The 25,096-nt window shown below is 36.0% G+C and overlaps 1 long non-coding RNA gene across 1 annotated transcript; it reads left to right on the top strand.

Moving 5' to 3' along the window:
• Positions 1–17,682: 17,682 nt before the first annotated feature.
• On the top strand, positions 17,683–24,409 carry LOC114756644 (uncharacterized). The gene is made up of 3 exons (XR_003741491.1): positions 17,683–18,233; positions 23,046–23,232; positions 23,859–24,409. It is a non-coding gene; the product is annotated as an uncharacterized LOC114756644 (long non-coding RNA).
• Positions 24,410–25,096: the final 687 nt, after the last annotated feature.

The raw sequence follows: 25,096 nt of genomic DNA, 5'->3' as shown, positions 1-25,096 counted from the left end.
AAGAGCTGGCATGGACACCGCATCCTTCTTCCTTATATCATGTGCACTTTATGGAACTATCTTATTAGAACAGTGAAAGAGATTACCACATCGAGACCCATCTTCCTCCAATATCACCTTAACTATAAACAAGACACGATGTTATGGCATATCATCAATCTTTTGAAAGGTATAATGAGACCAACCCATCTCCATTCCTTAAACCTAACCAACTCCTATCCACACCAGGTGAGTCACACTTTAAGACTTCATTCTATGCAAGTTCACCAAATTTAGAGCCATCCCTTAGTGATATATCAAGAATGATTCAAGAGTTAGCTAAACAAGTACATGGTCCTTTAAGAGAGGTGGGCACTAATGCATCTCGTGTTACACCTCACTGTGAGTTTTTGAGTAAGAATATGGATGGTTGATTGGAAAGAGTTTCAAGTAGGATAGACCAATTAGGAAGGGATCATAACATTAGTTGGAACAACCACCTACCATTTAAGCCATACTATAGGCTCCCCTTCATATGAAATGGCGTAACATGTGAACCTACTCCCTAACCATGTGCATATCCTTAAGGGTACTTAAATGATGACTCTAAGGACATAAAGAGTGAAATTCAGAATCCACACAAGCCTTCTCTATTGTCAATATGTTTGGATGAAGAAACTGCTAATGAGTCCTCTTCACACTCATATGAGCCTTCTTGTGGGCTTCAATTTAGTGAAGTTGCTGCACTTCTCTTAATTCTAAATCGTGATGATTGCCTACTTGCTCTAAAGAAAGCATTTCACTACTTGAGAGCATGAAAAAAAAGTTGAAGTGGTGCAAATCATGATGACATAAAAGAACATTTCCAATATCTTGTTAGGCTCATTGATAAAGCCATAAATCACATAGAGTTAGAAGAAACAATGGGTATGTCACATCCTATTAATTTTAACCCTAAAAATGGGAATATAAAATAAACTAAGGGTTAAGCATAGTAGTAGATAGACAGAACAACTTTTCAACTAAAACTTGACTGGGGATCGGACTGTCATTTTCAAAATATGTAGTCAAGATAGAACAGAGTAGGAAAGTGTACTCGAAATTCCAAAAAATTCTCATAAAATCATGAAAAATAAAATAAAGGGTTTAGAATAGTGTTTGAGGCCCAAAAAATGAAAATAGCATGAAAATAATTTATTTTAGAATTTTTTTATAATTTTTATGGAATTTTGGCTAATTAAAGGAAAATTTGCCAAATTGAATTGTTTAAAATATATGGGGGCCTCAATAATTCATGAAAAAATTAGAAAAATTATTTGAAAGGTTATTATGAATTTTAAAATTGTCCCCAACTTCTAGTGATAATGTGTTTAACTCCTTGCATTTTATGCCTTGGCTATATGTATTGTTGTGTTGATTATTGGTATGGTATATTGCTTTCTTTCTATGGCATGAATGTTGATTGTTATCTTAAGAATAACATGTGACATGCTTTGCTTGTTTAGCATTATAATTATGGTTCTTTGCTACTGAGATTTCCATGAAATCTCAACCTTCTTTATGCTCAAATTAACACCATTTAGGAGCCACGAGTAGGCCAGGAAAAGGCAAGGAAGTAGCCCTAGCATGAGGAATGGTTTTGATGTGCTTATGTGAACTTATGAACAATGTGTATCAATGTTGTAATAATTATAAATTTGATGACTTGATGACTACTTGATGATATCTAACATAAGTGGAGAATGGTTTTAAATGACTTGGATTATGGTTGAAGCATGCATTGGATTGCTATGGTACAATTATTCAAAGTTGACATTTTAAAAGGGGTGAATTTGACCTAAAATGGGCTAATAATTGAGTTCACGTGATTTTGGGAAAATTGTGGAGTTTGATCATGAAACATGACAGATCAATAGATCTCATTTTTAGCTTTAAAATTAGTAGTATTTTATTAAAATTAGAGTTTTGTATAAAAAGTTATGCCTATCCAAAATTAGGCATAAATTCTGAAAATTGAAAAATTGATCATATGAACAGTGCATATTGACGTGAAAATTGGGCACATATGAGATGGATTCACAACCTGAAAGATTTTTCCCTTAAAAATCTTTATGATAGCTTCAAATAAAACTTAGAACCACCTCATTTTGATTTTTTTAAAATTAGTTATGATTTTTCAATATTGGGCCAATTTTTTAGGGTTACAATAAAGAGTAACCTAAGAAGGATTATTTTAAAATTTAAATTTTTTCAACTTAAAGACTTAATGAGTGGTTCCAAGTACTTCTATTTGATGTGAAAAGGGTTATAAGTTAAGGCGTTATATTTTTATATCAGGGCAAATGTTCTTGCATGTTGTTGTGTACTCTAATTGTATGAATTTATATTGTTTATTGGTGAATTTATTTGCAGGAAAAATAGTATTATGGCTTGTTGTGAAGCAAGATACGACTGATAAAGCTCAGAGTGTACCGGTACCTAAATTAGATAGTAATGAAGCGAGACCAGCACTTTTCCAGCACCCAGACCAGGTCTTAATGAGGCAGGTCCCAGCGGAGTAAAGGCCTTACCATTAAAGAAGAGGCCATTACAGGTGTAAAAGGAATTCCATACACTTGGGGACTTGATACAAGAATTCAGATTCTAAGGACGACATATTAAGAGGGTAAAGAACCAGTATGCCACGATCTACCTAGAGTTTCTTTATTATATCTGGTTGCTACATAGAGTGGTCACCAGGGAGGACCAAACCTTAGACAAAACTGCTTGGGGATTAACTTTATTTGTTGTTTTCTCGGAGACTAGCATATAGCAAGCCTAGATCAAAAGGATATGTGACAACATTATTATATGCACCCTTGCTCAGCTGGTGGATCTTTTAGAGATATTTGTTATATCTATCTTTCCATTTCCTTTTCAGTTATAAATAGTTAGTTTAGTGATCATATAGTTATGTGATGACTGGTTGTGATGGCTGTGACTGATATTTTTTAGCTATGCTGCTATAAATATATAAGTATGAATAAAATATAAAAGTACATATATATAATAGCTTTATTCCTTTTGTAGTTAAGAAGATAATCAATGACGGTTAGAACAAGACGAACTGCTCAAGTAGAGAAAGCACATGAATGACCCCCTGTTGACCTTATTCGAGTAATACTGAATAGGTTGGATGAGCAACAACAAACGATACAAGAGATATGAGTTGCATAAGCTCAGTAAGAATAGGAGAGAGATGCTGCAGTAGTAGCAGCTATAGCTTAGATATAGCAACCCGAACCAGGAGCAGTTAGGGTAGCCCAATCAGCCTAGACTCAAGAACCAGTAGGTGAGCAAGCACGACCTGCGGTAGAACTAGATGGTTTATAATAGTGGATTATGTATTTTTACAAGCATAATCCATCTGCTTTTAAGATAACCCTAGATGTCCAAGTGGCCGAGGATTGGATAACTCAGCTAGAGAAAATTTTCAAAGTTTTAGAGTGTTCGGCAGAGAGAAAAGCCCAGATAGCTATATATAAGCTAGAAGGGAAAGTTGATAGGTTATGGAGAAACATGGAAATAGTTCTCCAAGCCAACGAAACACCTATTACTTGGGAGGTCTTCAAAGAGCAGTTCTACCTAAAGTATTTTCCGCAATCGGTAAGGGATGAGAAAGAGACAAAATTTCTTATCGCGAAGCAAGCAAAAAATGAATCCTTTGATGAGTACTTGGCAAGGTACATTAAAATGTCCTGATAATCAACCTACTTGCAGCATATAAATGATGAGCTGTGGTTCACAAAGAAGATGATTAGGGCCTTGAAACCGAAGCTGAGAGAAAATGTAGCCTCGAGGTAGATCAAATTTTTTAATAAGGTAATGGAAGTCTGCTGAATCACCAAGAGTAGTCAGAACCACTATAGTCGAGCTAGGGCAACCCTGAGAGCTGAGAGACCTGCTATAAGGATGATCTCAGAGGAAGATGCTTAACTTAAACAGAAAGCCTAGAAAGAGGAACCATCAAGGAGCACTTGATACTTTTAGGTAGGCCAAGAATTGTGAAATCTGTAGTAGAAATCATGGTTGATGGCATGATGGGTCAGAATATGTGCTATCTATGTGGGAAGCTTGGACATTTTGCAAGGGAGTGTCCACAAGGTGTCGACAATTCAAGGCCTTAGACACAAGGCAGAGTGTTCACCCTTACACAGGAAGAGGTTTGTAAGTCGCTTGAAATGATCCAATATACGATCAGTATAAATGATTACTTAGTGTATGTAATGTTTAACTCAGGTACAAGCCATTCATTCATATCATATGATTGTGCTAGGCAATTAGGCCTTGCTATTGATACATTGCCATATGACTTGTGTGCTTTCACTCCTACTGGTACTAGAGTAGGAACCCCTAGTATGTGTTTGAATTGTATTGTTCGATATGTGTATTGTTGCACTATTTTTGACCTGATATGTATGTTGTTTCATGATGTTGATGTGATAATTGGCCTGAACTGGTTGTCATCTAATAGTGTACTCCTCGATAGTAAAAACAAAACCCTAATCCTTCCTTCTAAGGAAGTTGTCTCTGACTCAAAGGTGAGACTGAATTTTATAACTAAGGCCCAAGCAGACAGATATTTAAGACAGGGCTGCCAAGGATACATGGTGTTCTTTTCGATACAGGCAGAGATAGAAGAAGGAATTGATCAGATACTGGTAGTAAGAGATTTTGCGGAGGTGTTTCCAAAAGAGATTAGCAAACTTCCACCAGAAAAAGGAGGTAGAGTTTGCTATTGATTTAGTACCCAAAACTGAATCGATTTCAAAAGCTCTGTATCAAATGGTCCAAATGAAATGGCAAAAATTAAAGAAGCAGATAAAAGAATTGTTAGAGAAAGGTTTTATCAGACCCAGTATATCTCCCTAGGGTACTCTAGTACTATTTGTTAAGAAGAATGATGGGAGCCTAAGATAGATTATCAGGAGCTGAATAAAGTGATCATAAAGTATAAGTATCTTCTTCCTCGAATCGATGACTTGTTGGATTAGTTAGCTGGTGCTACTATGCTCTCTAAAGTTGACTTAAGAGTAGGTTATCACTGGTTAAGGATTAAAGTGGAAGATATTCTGAAGACTGCATTCAGTACCTGCTACGAACATTATGAATTCCTAGTAATGCCGTTCGGATTAACAAATGCACCTACGATATTCATGGACTATATGAATCAAATTTTCTGATCATACTTGGATCAGTTTATCATAGTCTTTATTGATGATATTTTGGTTTATTCTAAAGCCCTAGAGGAACATGATCAGCATCTGAAAGTGGTGTTAAGCACATTGAAGGAAAGACGGTTGTACGCCAAACTCAGTAAATGTGAGTTTTGGCTAGATGAGGTGAAATTTTTGGGTCATGTGATTACCCGAAATGGAATGGCTGTACGTCCCAGTAAAGTAGAAGTAGTGTTAAATTGGGACTAACCCAAGGCACTAACAGAAATTAGAAATTTTCTAGGGCTGGCAAGGTACTACAAGCAATTTATCTGAGACGTTTTTTGAATTGCCCATCCACTGACCAAGCTTACCACGAAGAACTAACCATTTGTGTAGGATGATTTTTTTTGGCATTTCTTTATGTTTTTTTTTTGTTGGGAAAATTGGGGAAACCCTTTCTTTCCTACTCACCTACTACCAGCCACGTGTCCTTATTTGCTGCTGCCACCTCACCACCAATGACGATCACCACCCACCATGTGTTGTCGCTAACCACCAGTATCTGACCGCCAGCAGTGACTAAAGTCTACCATATGTCTCTATTGGCAAACAGTTTAGCAATGTGAATTAGCTATGAAAAATTTCGTCTCAAATTTTTGTCATTGATGGAAATTAGTGGTAGAAGGGAACAAAATTCTGTCACAAATTTCTTCTCTAATTTTTGTCATTGGCAAACAATTTCACCATTATGCATAATTTGTCGGTAACGAACTATTTTTTAGCAGTAATAAGATTGGATCAAAAACTTTCTTTCTAAATTTGTGTCTAGTTCTGGAGTGATAAATTTATGAATACTTTTGTGTGGTTCTACCTTGTATTCTTCTACTTAGTCATGTGATATGTGGATAACATTTGATGAGATTTAATTGTAGTTAATTATGACTTGTAGTATTTCATTTAGCAATTACTTATTTACTTGAATACATTATTTTGTAATTTTGTTTTTTTGAATATGGATAACAAGTTTTTTATTCAAACGTGATTTTTTAAAATAACTACTCAAATATATTTTTGACTTTTTTATTCTCAATACCTATTCTAAAAAACAATGATATAAAATTGTTATGAAAATTAAAAAAAAAAAAACAAATAGCCTGTTAGAAGTCCACCCTCGCCTGTCTCATTCATTTTCTGAAGAAGCCTTTATTTTAAATTAAATATTACTAAATGAGAGTAAGCCTTTGTTTTAACATTATTATAGTATTTTATTCTTAAAAAACAAGTTATTTTTTAAATTATCCTATTCATAAGAATAACATATTTTAATTATTTTTATCAAAAAATATTTGAATAATTTTAAGAATAAAATAATTCTTAAGTTTCTTCAAATAATTATTATATTTTATTCCTAATTTTTTGCTTTAAGTGATGAATCTATAATTTTCGAAAAACTTAATTTTTTGAGAATAAATATGATAATAATTTTAAGTATAAAATAATTCTGAAGTTTCTTAAAATAATTATTATAATATTTTATTTCTAATAATTTTAAGCGAAGGTTTATTGAATAATAAAAAATCCCTTGTTTTCTTTCAGGCCCAAAAAAAAAAACACTTATTTTCTCATTAGCCTTATTATGTCACAGTCCACATATCTTCATAATTTTTTTTTTATAACAAAAAAGCAACCTTACATCAGACCCTTACTCTCGCGTATATCTTTACAATTAGAATCCAAAATATCCGAAAGTCCCCTGGGTGCAGATTCCACTGCATGAAAACCACTAAAAGCTGTAAGTCCTTTCTTCGCAAGGTAGTCAGCTGCTTTATTACATGTCCTGTTCACGTGTTGTAACTTAACCTCCCAGTCCTGACCCAACATTTCTCATATCTCCTTGAGGACGTCATAATCCGCGTGATGTTCATCTGGGTGCGCAGCGATTAACTCCAGGGTGTTACTCGAGTCAGACTCCAGTATAATCCTTCGGTACCCACCATCCCAAGCAAGTTTGAGCCCATGTAGGCACGCCCATATCTTCACATGTAGTGTATCACCATCTTGAAGTCTATGAATAAAGCCACGTACAAACTGGTCAGTCTCATTCCTCAAAACACTGCCATAGGTGCAAGTAGAATTAAGAGAAGAAAACGCACCATCGATGTTCAACTTAATCCACCCTTGTATTGGGGGTTGCCAGCTATGGCCATCAGTGCAAGAATGGGCATCTAAAGCATAAGTAGTAGAAAGACGACGCTAGGTTTGTTGTAAGATATCCAAAATAGCAGCCGTGTTGGCGATAATCACTGCATTATTAATTGACTTGCCTTAAAAAACAAGGAGATTTCTTCTGCGCCATAGCCACCAACAGATAACAGAGAACAGATCCTTCCACTCCTCTCCATTGATCGTCCGAGTTGTAATGTTTCATACTATCCACTCACAGAAGGAGAGGGACGAATTGAAAAATTTTCTCCACTTGGACCGATGAATGAGTTTGCTCCATAGGAACCTTATCTCACCACAGTCGTGAAAAACATGAAGCAAACATTCAGAATCCTTCTTGCAAGTTAGACACATATCATCACTAGTGATTCCCCTTTTACGCCTAGTAGCATTTGTTAGGAGACCCTTTCTTGCCACAAGCCATATAGTAGAACGACAACGTTACGGGATACGAAGCTTCCACATTTTCCCCCAAAGCGGGTCTATATCAGTATTAATAGTAGAGATATTATTATACGCTGACTTTACTGAGAAGAGACCGTTGTGGTCATGCTTCCACCTTGCCATAGCGCCGTTATCTGTAATTTCTATCCCTTCTTCCACTTTTTTCCAAGTCTTTTTAATGCCAGCCCAAATATTAGAACCATTTCTTCCTGAGTCTATCCTTAGCATTAGGTCATTGCCATAGCGGTATTTGTCTCGAATGACACGGACCCAAAAATCATCCTGACAATGAACTAGTTTCTAGCCAATTTCATCAAGTAGGCACGGTTCTGGGACTGTGAATGTCTCAATCCTAGGGCCCCTTTAGATTTAGGTTGACAAATCGTATCCCAAGCAACCAGTGATACCTTCTTCTTGTCTTTAGTATTGCCCCAGAGAAAGCTTCAGTTACATTTATCAAGGGTCTCACATGAAGAAACAGGAAGCAGCGCTGTTTGCATTGTGTAGGTCAAGATTATAGAAGATACATAACTAAATAAGGTCGTTCTCCTAACAAGAGACAAAGAGTTTGCCTTCTAGCTATTAAGTTGGTGCTTCACTTTATCCACTATCTCCTTAAAAGAGTTTTTATTTACCCTTTCATGTAAGAGGGGTACACCTAAATACTTGCCTAGATTTGCTGTTTGTGTAAATCCTATAAAAGAACTAATTTCTACCCTCCTGTTATTGTTTACAGTAGGTGAAAAGTAAACACGAGTTTTCGAGGAATTTACTTTTAAACTAGAAGATTTACAGAAACTATCCAGACACTGATTAATCGTCTCCACCTAGTCTAAAGAAGCCTCCGAAAATAGAATAATATTGTCCACAAAGAAAAGTTGAGAAATAGGGGGCCCATTTTTGGTGAGGCAGATTGGCTGCCATTCATTATTAAGCATCTTTTCTTGAATGAGATGGGCCAGTTTTTCCATGCAGATAACAAAAAGATAGGGAGACATGGGGTCTCCTTGCTGCACTTGCTTGGAAGAATTAAAAGCATCCACTCTATTACCATTCCAAAGCAATTGTAAGGTAGCCGAAGTAATACAATTTTCAATGAGGTTAGCAATATTAGAGGGAATATTCAGTTCTTTTAAGCACCGGGTCAGAAAGTCCTAATTAACTCTGTCGTAAGGTTTTTTCGAGGTCAATCTTGATGGGCACAAAGCCTTTCATCCCTTTTATTGTACGCATAGAGTGAATTACCTCCTAGGCTATGATAATATTGTCAAAACCATGTTGTCCTAGTACAAAACCACACTGATTAGGGGAGATGACTTGAGGAAGGAAGGCTTTTAATCTATTAGCCACTATCTTGGTAATCACTTTATAAACCACGTTACAAAGACTTATAGGACACAAATCTCTTAGGTGTTCTGGAGGGTCTTTCTTAGGGATTAGAACCACAAAAGTACCGTTGATCCTTCTAATATCAGCCGGATTAGTAAAGATGTGTTTAACAAAACTCACCAAGGATCTCCTCATAGTAACCTATTGAGTTTGAAAGAACAAAGGATTAAAGCCATCCAGACCTGGCGATTTTAGAGGACCTATACTAAATAAAGCCTCTTTGACTTCCCTTTCTTCCAAATATCGACCACAATGACGCAACTCGGCCTCATCAAGCTTTGGGTAAGAAATATTACAAGACAGCACATCACGGCAAGGAGATTCTTCGGAGAACAATTTAGCAAAATAATTAGTGGCTTCCCGTTTTATCACTTCTATTTCGTCGCACCATTCTCCCCCTTCCAAACGAATTGCATCTGCTCTATTCATTTTTTGACGTTTATTAGCTCGAGAATGGAAGAGCTTTGTGTTTCTATCTCCATAAATAGACCAATCCAATAGTAGAGATTCTTGAGCCATGATCTCTTCAAGTTCTTTCTATATCTGCACCTGAACCTCTTCAAAGTAGGAAACATTAACCCCTCGCTCCAATACTGTATTAATTCCATCCAAGCATCTCAATAAATTCTTCTTCCTTCTTTCACTGTGCCCAAAAACATGCTTGTTCCATGAACTACATGCACGTGTGAATTACTCCAAATTAGAGTTCCGGTCAGCGTCTTCTACCCAGTTATCTTACACAAATTTACCAAACTCCTTATGAACGACCTAAGAAGCTATGAACCGAAAGGTCGACTAGGACATTCAACACACTGTGCACTTGGAAAAGAAATGGGTGATGATTAGATTTATAAAATGGCAAATGATAGACTCACGCATTAGGAAACAAATGGCACCAAGCTTCATTGGCAAAGAATCGATCTAAAAGTTCTTTCCTGTTGCCTTTCTTCCATGTGAAATATGATCCCACAAATCCAAGGTCCGATAAAGTTGCATCATCAAACCAGTTGCAGAAATCTCGATCAACAAAGGTACCGTTAAGTGCATTTAAAGACCTTTTAGGAGAGAAAAGTGTGGCGTTGAAATCACCCCCTAACACCCATGGTTCCTGCGTGCCACGTTCAATACGTTGAAGTTCAGTCCATAGTGATCGACGAGTCACGGCGTGAGGGCTAGCATAAATAATGGTAAAAAAGCAACGCTCCAGTCTACTGTTCTCGATATATAGGTGTAGAAACTATCAGTGTTTTTCTATTACTTCAACTCTTCGAACCCCAGCATTCCAGAGACACCAAATACCACCACTATATCCTTCAGCTTCAATAAAAGTATAGTCCTGGAACCTAAGAGAGCCAATTCATCTTTCTGTTTTCTGTTTATCTGCACGAGTCTCAACCAAGGCAAGAAAATCCAGAGAAAAGTGTTTTTTAAGTTCTTTAATTAGGCTTGGAAAAGTCTATGCGCCTATACCCTTGGAATTCCATATCATACAATTCATAGAGAAACAACTGAAGAAGTCGAGGAAGCTTTAATGTCTTTCCCCTGGACAAGATCCATTTTCGCATCCATATTGTCACCTGGTATTACACGTTCATGGCTGCCACTCATGTTTATGTCCTCTTCTAGTATCCTTGCTTCTCTACCAGGGCTCACTAAAATATTTACTGGTAAGCTAGGCCTAGTATCTTGAAGTGGATGGTGATGACTAAGAAAGTGGGCCTTATCCTCCGGTAGGCTGGTTTGAAGTGAAATAAATGGGTTGAACAATTCCACAGGCTTCTCATTGAGATTAATACCTTCCTTAAATTGGGCCTTCGTTTTAGAAGAGAAATTTTCCTTTCCTCTTAATTTGACTTTGTCCACTACTTCCTTTTTGAACCAACCAAAGTCCACGTGTTTGAATTGATTTCTTCTCCAAATTTTTGACCATTATTATTAAACACCAGGTTTTTTTCTGCTTTATCCTTCTTCTCCCCAACAGGGCAGTAAACCTTCTTCATTCCTGACTGATTCTTCCCCATCTTTCCATTATTATTCTCTTTGATCTCCTTTCCACGAATACCCATTCCATATCCCTTGATATCCGCTCCTTTATTGGCTCCACCATATCCCTTCCTTTCCGCAGTTACATTACTTCGGTGGAAATCTCGGCTGACCATATCTGAGGACCAAGGTGCTCGTCTGCTACCACTGTCGTTAAGCCAGCCATCGGATTTTGCAGATTATTCCCTTCTCTGTTGCCCTATTCTTGTTCATTGCTCGGTCTTTCTTCTTCAGGAGGCCTTAGTGTTTGAGGGCATTGATGCTTCACATGGCCATATTTTCCACACTGAAAACATACCTGATGCAAACCCTCATAAAATAATTGCCACTCCTCCCCAAAGGCCGTGAACGCAGGCAGTAGAGGTTGTTGGAGGTCTATCTCAACACATATATGAGCGAAGCCTCTTTTGTCATAGATCTACTCCACTTTAATAGTTTTTCCAATCATATTACCAATAATATCCAAAGATTCCATGTTATAGAACTCCATTGGAAGGTTAGGAATACGTACCCATGTAGCTATTTTACGTTGTACATCCACCTTCCAAGGACTGAAATTCGGCCTCCACTGTTGAACAATCAAGTAGTGATCATCAATCATCCAGGGCCTTCTTGAAAAGCATAGTCATGATCCTCTCTGCTGGTAAAAGAGACAATATAATAATTGTTACTTTGTGGCGTAACCTTCATAGGATCCTTTGGTTTCCACATTCTCCGTACCCTGTCAATTAGCACATGTTTTGGAACCTGTGTCCCTAATAGCTTTATAATCAAAGAATTCCACCAGGGTTGGCACCACAGAGTATATTGTTCAGTAGAAACCTTTAGCTTCGAATACCTTGGTTTGGTAGTGGTCCCTTCAGTCTCTACCCCTTCTGCATCCTTTACGTCACCACTAGCCTCTAAACTCTGTTTCTTTTTGGAGAAAAAACCTTTCCATTCATTGACTATATCTTCATCTTCATTGTGTGAGACCAAAAAACCACCACACCCCAGAGATAAGAGTTTTTCTTTGTAAGACAGTAGAACTGATCTCTTGGACTGGGATGTAAAGGCTTTCTCCTTTGACCCTTCCACCTCCGTGCCTGCTCTATTCCCAGAACCAAACATAAAAGTCATAGGGGTATCACCGATCTCCACCCTTTTGCCCTGTTCGCCTCCCCCTCTCTGATCACTGTGTCCGACACCTCCCCCGCCTCCTTTGCCTCCATCACCGTCGTTCGCTCTTGACATCGATCCTTCAATTCTCTTTTGATACTAAATCGTATATCTTCGTATCTTCATAATTTTAATTTGTTAAAAATGAAACTAGTTGGAGGTTTATGCCTTCATTTATAAATGATTGGGAGAATTGCAATTAGGTCCTACCCAAGGGAATTAAATACAAAAAGTCTCTTAAAATCATAAAATTATTCTGAAGTCCCAAAGAACCTTTTTGCAATAAATTTTATTTGTTTAATTACCAAATTACCTTTCTTTGTTTTTTATTTTAGTTTGCATTATGTCACATCCAGTAATATGGCAATTAGGAATAAGAAATATTCCTAAATAATTAAGGGTCAAAAATGACAAGGAGAAATAGAAGAATTTTGGTGGAAAATAATTTTTATAGTTTTCCAAGACAATTATGAAGTTTGACTAATTAAGGAAAATTGGTCAAGAATAATTATGGAAAAATATTTTCAAGTCTCAGAAAATTAAGGAAAAATAAGGAAAATATTCCTTGAAAATTATATGGGATTATAAAATTGGTTTTATGACCAAATTGCCCTTGGAGAAATTACAAAGGAATTTAAGGGTGATTTAAGCTAGTTTAAGGTCCTTTATTTGGAAAATTCCAAATAAATATTTTTAAGGAGAATAAAATCCCAAGAAAATTTCCTATGATATCCCAAGGAATTATAAGAGATTATGAAATTAAAAGAAGACCCTCAAGTATCCAAGATTTTTCCTAATTCCTTTGAAAAGAGGAAAAATCACTAAAGAGAAGGAAAATAGTTTTCCTTTTTATTTAATTATTGGGAAATTAAATTTGAGACAAAGAGGGCAAATTGGGAAGATAAAAATGAGGAGAGTAATTTATGGATCTGACAGAAAATAATTACAGAGGCCAGAGCACTGTAATTATAGAAAAGAAGTTAAATCCGGAGTAAAAGTGCACCGATAAAGTGTTAATCAGAGTCTTGCACTTTGCTTGGCTCACAAGTTGCCACTTGTCAAGCCTTTAATGGATGGTAATTACAGCTTTCCAAGTGTCAAGCTACCATTGGAGAGGATCTTGACTTTGGAATATAATTACATTATGAATTAAGTTAATTAAGAGAGAGGTTTCAAGGAGGCTTAGGCAATTGACACTTGGACTTTCATTAAATGTGGTAGATGAGATATTTTGAGAGCATTAATTGAGTATTTCCTCCCCCCATAATCTGATCTCACTTCGGTCTAGAGGAAAAGAGAGAGAGCAAGAGTGATTTGTGAAGGGATCAAGCCAAAAGCAAGCATCTTTGATCTTCCAACTAAGATTCAAGTTTGGTAAGTTGTTCTAAGATTATCCTTGCTTTGTTTTATTGATTTGTATGGTGAAATTTCTGGTTTTCCCTCTTCATTGGAGCTGGCTAAAATGCTTATGGGGTAGGGGAGGAAATTTTATGGTTCAATCTTGCTAGAACACTTCAAAGTATGATAGATCCTAGTGGTTACAAGGGGTTGTAGGTTGATTTTGAAGTGTTTTCTTTGTTATGAAGCTTGAGACCCATTTCAGCCAAACCAAGATCTGAACCCTAGGATGTGTTTTTCAAAGTTTTAAGGCTTCCATTGTGTTCAAAATGAAAAATGGTGTAGGGTAAACCTAAAGAACAAGTGTTGGAAGCCATAGAATCAAAGTTACAATTTTTAGATTTTGAACCCTAATGGTTCGGCCAAGCTGAAACTAAAAGGGGGAAATTTATTTTGTTAAATCCAAGTAGATATTTGGAATCTACATGAAAAACCATGTAGGAAAAGGTCAAGAGGGAATTTTTAGGGTTTATGAAAATGAACTCTAAAAATTCAAGAACAAAGATGAAGCTTTAAGGGTTTAGGAGTTATTTGAGTAATGTTATTGATTCTTATGTGTATTGGTTGATGATTCTTGCTGCCCTTTTTGTGGATTGCCATGTTAGGGTTTGGAATTTGTGGAAGCAAGAAAGGAGAACAAGAAAATCAAAGAGTATTGGATTAAGGTAGTAAGATTTAATTGACCTTAACATTGAATGTTGCATTGATTGCTATACAATTTCATGTGCTATTATGTGGTTGAACTAAATGATGAGAATGATGATGATTGTGTAGCTATACTCCTTGCTTTATGTGTCTTGGCTATTGCATGTTAGAATGCTACATGTATGAGGTAAAGTAGTTCCCTATTAATAGCAAAAGGTTGAAATGCTTGTAATTGATGCATGTTAATGTTTTGGTTGATTGATCTTGCTACTGGGATTTTCAAAAATCTCATCCCCCAAATATAATGTAACATTTTAGGGCCTGAAACTCTCAAGAGCAAGCTGTAGATTAGAGGCTAAATTATGGTGTTACACCAAAAAAAAAAAGAGTCGTGGACATTTGGTTATGTATAACTATCAACGGTTGGTGCTGTAACCCCTAAGCAGGACATTAGTTTAGAGCCATGTTTTATTTAGTTACCGAACTAATTTCCACACGAAATTTGGCATGCTTAAAGTTCACGTCCTAAGCTTCAATTTGATAGCTAATACATTAAAAATGGCCAAGTATACGATTTTTAATGATTTTGCAAAGTTAAGGTTCAGAATATGGAAAAAGGATTTTTGCTAAATGGACAGAGGTGAATTTCACAAAAACCTGACGCTTTTTTAAATGGAATTGGTTCATAAGCTTACTTTAATTGAAAGAAGATTCAAAGAGGTTTTTATAGAATTTTGAACCACTCCATTTTGATTTTTGTGGAATAAGTTTTGAATTTTTGAAGTTGGACCAGAAAATTGGATTTTTACCCAATGAACAGTAAAAATTCTGAAAATAAACGTTTTTCATGAATTTTGAACCCAAGACCATCCAATGTGGTCTAAAATGGTTTTAATTAAACCCTAAGTGAATCCGATAGTAGGGTGTGACACATTGACAACTGAAAGAGCAGTGGTTGATAACTTAGGGTGCAAAGATTGACAACTGTCGCGGCTGGTTTGACAACACATTTTCTCAGTATATCACACCCTAAGTTGTCAAAACAGCCGCGACAGTTGTTAATCCTTGCATCCTAAGTTGTCAACCACTGCTCTTTCAGTTGTCAATGTAAATTTAAAAAAAAAAAGAAGGGTAACTTGATAAGTAAACAAATAAAATTTATTGTAAAAAAAATCTCTTGAGACTTCAGAATAATTTCATAATTTTAAAGGACCTTTTTATATTTAATTCCCTTAGATGGGACCTAATGGTAATTTTTTCTAAATGATTTTGCTCGTTTACATTCTAAATGATTTTGCTTTCCAATTTGAAAAATTAGCGTCACATCAGTTATATGACACAACTGTGTCTTTGTGGAGAATGATATGTACATAAATTTTATAAAAATTTAGTAAAAAATTCCTATTTGAAGGTTAAAAAGACTTAAGTTTAAAATAAATATAGACAGTAAAAATTGTAAAAATTAGGATTCGTTACAATACTTTAATAGGTGAGTTTTCCAATTTTCATCATCTTTTTTTTTTGGTCATTTCTAAATTTTACCTTGAATAATTTTAGGTGGCATATTTTAGTAAATACTTTTCATGGCGTAACATTTAAATAATTTTTTTACCTGTCTATAATATATAGATAAAAAAGCCCTTTTATTCTTTTGGTAGTTAGGTTATGCGCATAAAACAGTAAATTAAACCAAATAGACTGTAAAATCTCATATATGAATTTCCATATAGATTTAGAATTAGCGTGATTGATTTTTCAGTATATAAGAATATAAGATAGATTTGATAATCATTTATGGTGATTCGCATTGCTTTTGACATAATTATAATAAATTTGTGAGTACTATTTTTGCTTTTACTATATTTATATGATAAACATAAAATTTCAATAAATTAACTATTTTGAACCGTATTTACAGTCCCCACTAACTTAAAATCTGATTTATTTTTATTTGCATAAATAATTAAATCACATATTAACTCTCAAAATTATATAATTCGTAATCAAACAAAAAGTTTTGTTCTGACCCAAAAAAAAAAAAAAAAGAAAACAAAAAGTTTTGGAATTTTGTTGCCGACAATAATTAATATTTTAGCAAACGCTGATTTCTCTCACTATTTCTTATCTCCTCTGTTCGATCTGATCTTCTCTTTTGATGCAGGAGTTTTTGGTCGAAGGATCTGAAAATGTGCTTTGCTAGAGTTTCAAGGTATGCCTTCGCAAAGTTTCCCTTGTTTTCTGCATGGTCTCCGTCTTTATTCCGTCTTCCTCCTTCGTATGCCCTGCTCTCCGCTTCTGTTTCCGTTCCAATTCGATAAATCCTCATAATATTGAAGACGCTGTGTCTTCTTTCCATGGCCTACTTCATAGGCGCCCCCACCCTCTATAGTCCAAATCAATCAGATTTCCTACTGTTATCTCCCTTTTCGCGCAAGCGGAATCTAAGGGTTTCACGCCATCTTTCGTTACACTGAGCATCTTGATTAACTGTTATTGCCATGTTCGTCGAATGACCTTTGCTTTCTCTGTCTTAGGCAAGATTTTTAAAATCGGCTGTCAGCCAAATACGATTACTTTGAATACACTAATGAAGGGCCTTTGCATCAACGATGACGTTGAGAAGGCCTTAGATTTTCTTGATGATCTGATAGCAAGAGGATTTCGGTTGGATGGAATTAGTTATGGCACGTTAATCAATGAATTATGTGAGAATCAGAAAACAAGAGCTGCTGTTAAATTGCTCCAAAAGATAGCGAGAGGACCAGTTAAGCCTCATTTAGTTACGTATAAATATAATTATTGATGATTTTCGCAGAGAAAGACTCATAACTGAAGCCTGTGATTTATTTTATGAAATTATTGGTAACAGATATCTCACAATGTTGTGACCTACAACTCTGATATATGGTATGGCCAGAAGCTGCAAAATTGTTTAATGAAATGAGGCTTAAAGGCATCAACCCTGATGTTCATACTTTTAGTATATTGGTTGATGCATTTTGTAAGGAAGGAAGTGTCAACAACGCTAAAGCTATTGTTGCTATGATGATGAAGTATCGTACAACGCCTAAATGAGTACTATATGATCAATTATGTTAGTGAGGCAAGAGAATTTTGGCTCCTAATATTGTTAGTTGTAACATTTTGATTAATTGGCTCTGTAAAATCAAGATGGTAGATGATGCCATGGATCTTTTTAAAGAAATGAAGTGCAAAAGTTTGATTACCAATCTTGTTAGCTGTAACTCTCTTGTTGACAGTTTGTGCAAGGCAGGTAAAATATCATATGTGCAAGATATTGTTTATGAGATGCATCATGCTCCAGATATAATATTTTACAATATCTCGTTGGGTGAATTGTGCAAAAGTCATCATCCTGATGAGGCAATTGCTTTATTTAAGCGAATGTTTGACCAAAGGATTCATCCTAATACATGCACATATACCATAATTTTGTATGGTTTATGCAAGGGTAATAGATTAAATACCATGTGGCAGATTTTTCAGTATCTTTTGGTTAATGGCCATCCTTTGAGTGTCCATGCATATAATGTAATGATTAAAGGACTTTGTAAAGAGGGTTTGTTTGATGAAGTGAAGGATTGCATTATAAAATGAAAGAGAGTAGATGCGCACCTACTTTTGTAACTTTTGAAACAATCACTAGACCTCTTTTGGAAGAAGGTGAGAATGACAAGGCAAAGAATCTTTTGGATGAAATGCTTCACTAGAGGTCTCCTAAAGCGACAGAAGAAGGTTTGATACTTTGCTCCACATCTTTTTGATTGATGATCCTTGATACTCATATTAGTGATGAAATTTGCTGTAATAGTAACCAGTTTGTTTCATCAAAGCAAACTTTGTGGACTATATAATGGCTGGCTTCAATTGCCTATATTCTGTTTAAATCTTATGTTTTATTTTTTATTTTTTTTAAAATTTTTCATTGCTAGTAGTTGTCAAGTTATTTTTCTCTTTTTGGCTTAACATGACTTTATTATTTCTTTCTTTGTGGTTCATTGCTAATTTTATTTATTAACTCTTTGGCATTTTATTTAAAACAAAATCTATTATGTGGTGCTTTTAATAGTACGATTGCAGGACATAATAGTTATTTGTGCTTTTCAAACTTTACAATATTCTCTAAGCTCCGATGAATTATTTTGTCTGACCATGTTATGAAAGTTTATTCTCTTGGGAGCTGATGTTTTGTCTCTTACTCATGTATAATTTTTCAATAACCCTAAGCAACTGATAGATATTTGCTACCAATGAAAGAGAGCAAATTTAGGGTATTTTTGTGCGAGATATAGAATGATATTTAGGTGGGTTCAGCTTAGTGTTATTATTGTGGGATACTAACTTTGGCAAAAATGAGTATCTGATATTGAATTAATTTTTGTTGTTTTTTTGGGGCATCAATGCAGTATGATTCAAGAGGAAAGGCTCTATCGTGCTGGACATGTCTTTTGGCTTTAGGAGTATTTCAGTCATGCATAACAAATGGCCATAGAGAAAGTGTAGAAGTTGTTATTCTTGCAGTCTTTTTGTTGAATGCTTAGTAAATTTCGGCTCCTTTGATTACTCAATATTCATATTACGCTTTGCTGAATCATGTGGCGACTGTTACTAGAAGTTGGTGTCATTTCTTTTGTTTTGGATTTTGATTTTGATACCTGAAAAATGAAAATACCACTTACTATTTATTGTTCTAATCAGCAAAGTCTGAATCTTCGATAGTAGTATTGGTTTTTGGGAGTCTGTAGCATTTATTAGGTACCAAATAAAATTACAAACAAACAACAAGTCTTATCCCACTAGGTGGGGTCGGCTACATGAATCACACGACGCCATCGTGCTCTGTCAACAACCCAATCCTTAGATATGTTGCTGATTAGGAGGTCTCGTTCAATGACCTCATTCAGCGTTCTTCTCGGTCTTCCCCTGCCTCTTTTTATGGGACTCCATCTTGTTTGATCCACCCTCCTCACCGGGGCCTCCAAAGGCCTTCTCTGCACATGTCCAAACCATCTTAAGCGATTTTCAACCATTTTCTCTTGGATAGGTGCCACACCGACTCTTGTCCTGATCTTTTCATTTCGAATCCTATCTTTTCTTGTATGACCACACATCCATCTCAACATCCTCATTTCTGCTACTCCGACTTTGTGCTCTTGTTTTCCCTTTATTGCCCAACATTCACTACCATACATCATAGCTGGTCTTATAGCAGTCCGATAAAATTTTCCTTTAAGTTTCTCAGGTACCTTCTTATCGCAAATAATTCCGGTAGCTTTCCTCCACTTTAACCAGCCAGCTTGTATTCTATGAGAAATGTCTCCATCAATTTCCCCATCCTCCTGTATAATGGATCCTAGGTATTTAAACTTTGATACTTGAGGAATAATTTGCTCTCCCATCCTCACCTCCAAATCCCTATTACCTTGCCTCCCTCCAAAATCACAATGCATATATTCTGTTTTGTTCCTACTCAAACGGAAACCTTTCGACTCCAAAGTCCTTCTCCATAACTCCAAACTAGTGTTAATCTCTTCTTTTGATTCCGCCATAAGAACTATATCATCTGCGAAGAGCATGGACTTAGGGATTCTTTCTTGAACAGGTTTAGTTAGAACATCCAGAACAATGTTGAACAAGTACGGACTCAGAGAGGATCCCTGATGTAGGCCAATCTTAATAGGGAAGTCTCTGTCTCCCCCCCAGGCGTCCTTACACTGGTAGTTACCGCCTTATACATATCTTGTATGACTTTGATATACGCAACCCGTACACCTTTCTTTTCCAAAGCCTTTCACAATACTTCTCTTGGCACACGATTAAGCCTTTTCCAGGTCAATAAAAACCATATGTAAATCTCTTCTTTTACTTCTATATCTCTCCATTAACCCCCTTAGTAAATAGATTGCTTCCGATGTGGATCTCCCTGGCATAAATTCAAATTGGTTTTCCGAAATAGAAGTCTCCAACCTCAATCTATATTCCATCACTTTTTCCACAACTTCATTGTATGACTCATAAGTTTTATCCCCCTGTAGCTTGCACAGTTTTGAATGTCTCCTTTATTCTTGTAAATAGGAACTAAAATGCTTTTCCTCCACTCATCCGGCATATTTTTAGAGCGTAAAATTTCATTAAAAAGCTTGGTTAGCCACGCCTCCCCCTCATCGCCCAAACATTTCCAAACTTCAATAGGGATACCATCAGGCTCAACGGCTTTTCCATTGTCCATTTTCTTGAGAGCCGCCTTAACCTCTCCGATACGTATCCTGCGGTAGAAAGCCAAATTCCGATCATCTTCGTTAATTAGCAAGTCCTGCAAGTCCTGAGTCGCATAATTGCTTCCCTCATTAAACAACTTGTAAAAGTAAGCCTCCCATCTGTCCTTAATATCACCATCAGTAACTAACACTTTACCATCTTCATCCTTTATACACTTTACTTGGTCCAGATCTCTCTTTTTCCTCTCCCTTTGCTTCGTGATCTTGTAAATATTTCTTTCTCCCGTCTTTGTTCCTAACTCCTGATAAAACCTTTCATAAGCTTTAGTACGTGCTTCGCTCACTGCTCTCTTTGTCTCTTTTTTAGCCAACTGATACTTTTCCTGGTTCTCTACACTATTGCACAAGTGTATGGCCTTAAAACAATCTTTTTTCTGTTTGACTTTCTCTTGCACACTCTTATTCCACCACCAAGTCTCCTTATCTCTTTGACCAGGACCTTTGGATTCTCCCAGAATTGCTTTAGCTACCAAACGAACCCTTGAAGCTATCTCTTCCCACATCATGTTTGCATTTCCCTGCAACTCCCAATTCCCTTCCTTCAAAAGAGTCCTTTTGAATAACTCCTGCTTCTCTCCTTTTAACTGCCACCACTTAATCCTGGGTTTTGCCACTTGATGGTATTTTTGCCTGGTACTCTTAAAACATACATCAAGGATAAGTACTCTATGTTGGGCACTCACCCCGTCTCCTGGAATCACTTTGCAATTAGTACACAATCTTCTGTCCGGATTCTTCACCAAAAAGAAATCAATTTGTGATTTTGAGACACCACTTTTGTACGTGATTAAATGCTTCTCTCGCTTCTTAAAACAAGTGTTGACAATCTTAAGATCGTATGCAAGAGAAAAATCGAGAATAGATTGTCCTCCACTATTAAGCTCCCCAAAACCAAAACCACCATGGGCCCTACTGAATTGTCCTGCTTCTTTACCAACATGTCCATTAAGGTCCCACCGATAAAATTTTTTCTTCGAGTGGTATGTTTTGAACCAAGCCCTCCATATCTTCCCAAAACTTATCTTTAAGGTGTGTCTCTGCCCCAACTTGAGGTGCATAGGCACTAATGATATTGATAGTATCCTTTCCAACAATTACTCTTAACGATATTATTCTGTCCTCAAACCTTTTAACCTCTACCACGTTTTTTTTCCATGTCCCATCAGCGATGAAACCAACCCCATTCCTTGTGCTCACCTTTCCTGTGTACCAAAGTTTATACTCTCCAAGTTCTTGGCAGCTTCTCCAGTCCATTTGGTTTCTTGGAGGCATAAGATATTAATCCTTCTGTCCCTCATAACTCCTGCTACTTCTATAGATTTCTCATTTAACGTCCCAATATTCCAAGTGCCAAATCTAATCTCAGTCTCATGAACTAACTTCTTTAGCCGCCTCCGTCCAAGAGAGTGCGGTAGCCCTTGCTCATTTAACACTACATCCGGGCGACAATGCAGCGGCTCTAGCTCATTTCTCACTGTACTCGAGCCATACAGCGCGTCACATCTGGGCAACGACCTAGCATTAGCATAATTACTTCGTTGATCCATGTTCATGAGATTCGACGGGTTTTTACGTTGGCTGTCGAGGGCCTAACACAACCCTCCTCTTTTATCCGGGCTTGGGACCGGCTATACAACATAGGCGGAGTTTAGGTACCAAATAAAATTGTGAAAGAATTTTTTTTCTTGTTAATTTCTTGTTTAAGGAATACTATCATGCGAAAAATTTTCACTTTCCACTTACTAATTCATCGTTTGTGCATGCTATAATGTTGATAATCTGCAAGGTATCTTGAAGTCTTGAAATTTTCTGTTTTTGTGAACTGGTGCTTTCAAAGCTCTGCATTTTCCTTTTTCTTGTATGACTCATGGGGGTGAAATGTGAAGTAATTATCTTCCTATTTCTAATCAATATGTGTAACTTACTCTTTGATGCTCTCATACAACTACACAAGGCTTACAAAACAATTAATGAGTGGCTGGCCACCTGACATGAGTTAAACCTAAGGGTTTGGCTTGGGTTTTGGCTTTTTTCCTTCCAAAACCTAAATGATACTTGAACCACAGATTTTATATTTTTAAATTTATTTTTTTCATGGTTAGTATTAGACCATTAATCTATTAGTTTTTACCTTTTAATTTTTGGTTTAACTAAAGCCCAACCCAAAATGCTTCAGCAATTCAAAAATACACACTCAATCCTTTTAAATGCATTTACTCGTGTTTATTTATTTATAATGAAATCTGAATCATTTTATTCTGGATATAAGATTGTTCATGGCCATTCTTGAATGGAAATGTTGTGAAGGTGACCTGAAAGGGGATGTTGTGAATGCATTTACTCTAGTGTTGTGACTTGAAACACACATCAGACCTCTTTGTGAAAAAGGAGAGAATGATGGGGCAAATAATGTTGTTGACGAGATATTCACCGGAGGTCTCTTGAAAAGATAAAAAGTTAAACGCTCCAAATTTTATATGATACTTGTGTTCTCTCCTGAAATGTTTGGATTCTGTCGTGTAAATTAACGATTGTTTTAAAAAGACCATGATTATATTTTGCTAGGTTGGACTTCAATGAAAAGAATGCCTGAACTTCTTAAAGGCATGGGTGTATGAGTATTATTGCAGCAGTCAAAAAACCTCAAAACCAACCTTCCATGAATGCGCATGCTTTCTTTCCTGCAATGCTGCATAGCTGTGGTGTAATTTTCATTTCTAATAATTGTGTACTTGAGTACAGCATACTTTATTGTACGCCGCCACTTGTATATGCTTCTGTGATTTTTCTTTCCATATTTATACTTTTCCCTCAACGAGAAAAATGGAAAAGCTCCTTATAGGTACCAAGTTGTTGTATAGCATATCGGTGTGATTTTAACTTTTTGTTGTTTTTTTATCTTGATATTTCTACCTAAAATTTTGAAATCTCTGATAAAGCAAATCCAAATTGGGATTGAAAAGCAACTTCATTGATTTCCCTCTTCTCCCCTTTAACCTTTTCACCCTTCATATCGTATCCTAGTATTCTTGAATGCTAACGTTGTTTTCACTTTTTTTTTTTTCCCCCCCCTCCTAATCAGCATCGGCCATGATTGCTGCCAACATTACTGGGTTTATAAAAGCAGTGGGAATTATAGCATTGTGTGCCAGAGATGAAGGAAATGGTAAAATGACTCTTGCAAGGCATGTTTGTGTTGGGAGGAGGCATGGCCATTTCGGTTCGGTTAATTCCCTCGAGCGGTTTGAAAAACAGACACATCAGTTGAAAGCGAAGTAGGATTTGGGAGAATAATTGATGCTCCGCTGGATTCTTTTCTATTAAGCTTGCTTTTGGTGACTATGCTTGTTATGGTGAAGAAGAGATTGAAAATGGAAATGTTGGAGAGGAGAGCATACGAAGGGTAAACCCTTTGGCCTTGTTAGACGTGTTTGGAATGAGGGACTGGGTTGACTTAGGACTGCTTAATCCACGTACATGGGATTTGCTTAAACTCAATCCATCAAAATGAAGTTATCTGTACCCCGCATGGCATTCGAGTTTGATTAGATGGGCAAAGTAGGGCTCCTACGGCATCTATGACTAAAATGATGCCTATTTATTGTTGAGTATGAGTATATTCAATCACATTGTTGCAATGCAGAGTTTCGTTTTATTGCCCAGTCAATTTTGTAAAAGTATGCTCTGGTTTAGTTTTCCTAAGTAAATGATGTATCTTTCACTATTACTCCTCTGGTTCTATTTATATTTATAAGGCAGAGAGAGAAGGTTTTTGTTTTGTCTTATTTTATAAGTTATTTTATTAAATTTTGAGTGTAAATGTACTATTTTGTCTTTTATTTATTATATTATAGATAATTATCTCTTTTGAAAGGTGCATGTGTTAAATATGGTAAAGTTAAAAAATTGTTATATTTTAATAGAGAATTAATGCATTTTAAGATTTTTTTTTAGTTTATGTGAAATATACTGGAAATGTCTTATAAATAAGATTAGAAGAGTACATGATAAAGAAATCAATTTAAGACGTGAAAGTCTAACATATATCCAGATGTCAGAGTTGGAGCTGATTATCATCCCCCGAAGAATTGGAGGCTGTTTTTTAGATTGTGCCTCAGAAGAGCTTTTGTGTCTGATAAGTTTAAAAGTTCGGTTTGGTCAATACTTAGAAAATGTCATCTTTTTCCATCAAAGGACAAATAAGAAATGAAATATTTATTCCTATATATTTACTTATGGTTCTTCCATCAAAACACAAATATCTGCTAATTATATAGTTATTTTTACTTAATTTATAAAGATTAAGAAATAAGTTAAATT

The sequence above is a fragment of the Neltuma alba genome, unplaced genomic scaffold (assembly GCF_004799145.2).
Source record: "Neltuma alba isolate B1F8T4 unplaced genomic scaffold, ASM479914v2 tig00010443_pilon, whole genome shotgun sequence".
NCBI lineage: Eukaryota > Viridiplantae > Streptophyta > Magnoliopsida > Fabales > Fabaceae > Neltuma > Neltuma alba.
This window is presented reverse-complemented; position numbering and strand designations above follow the sequence as displayed.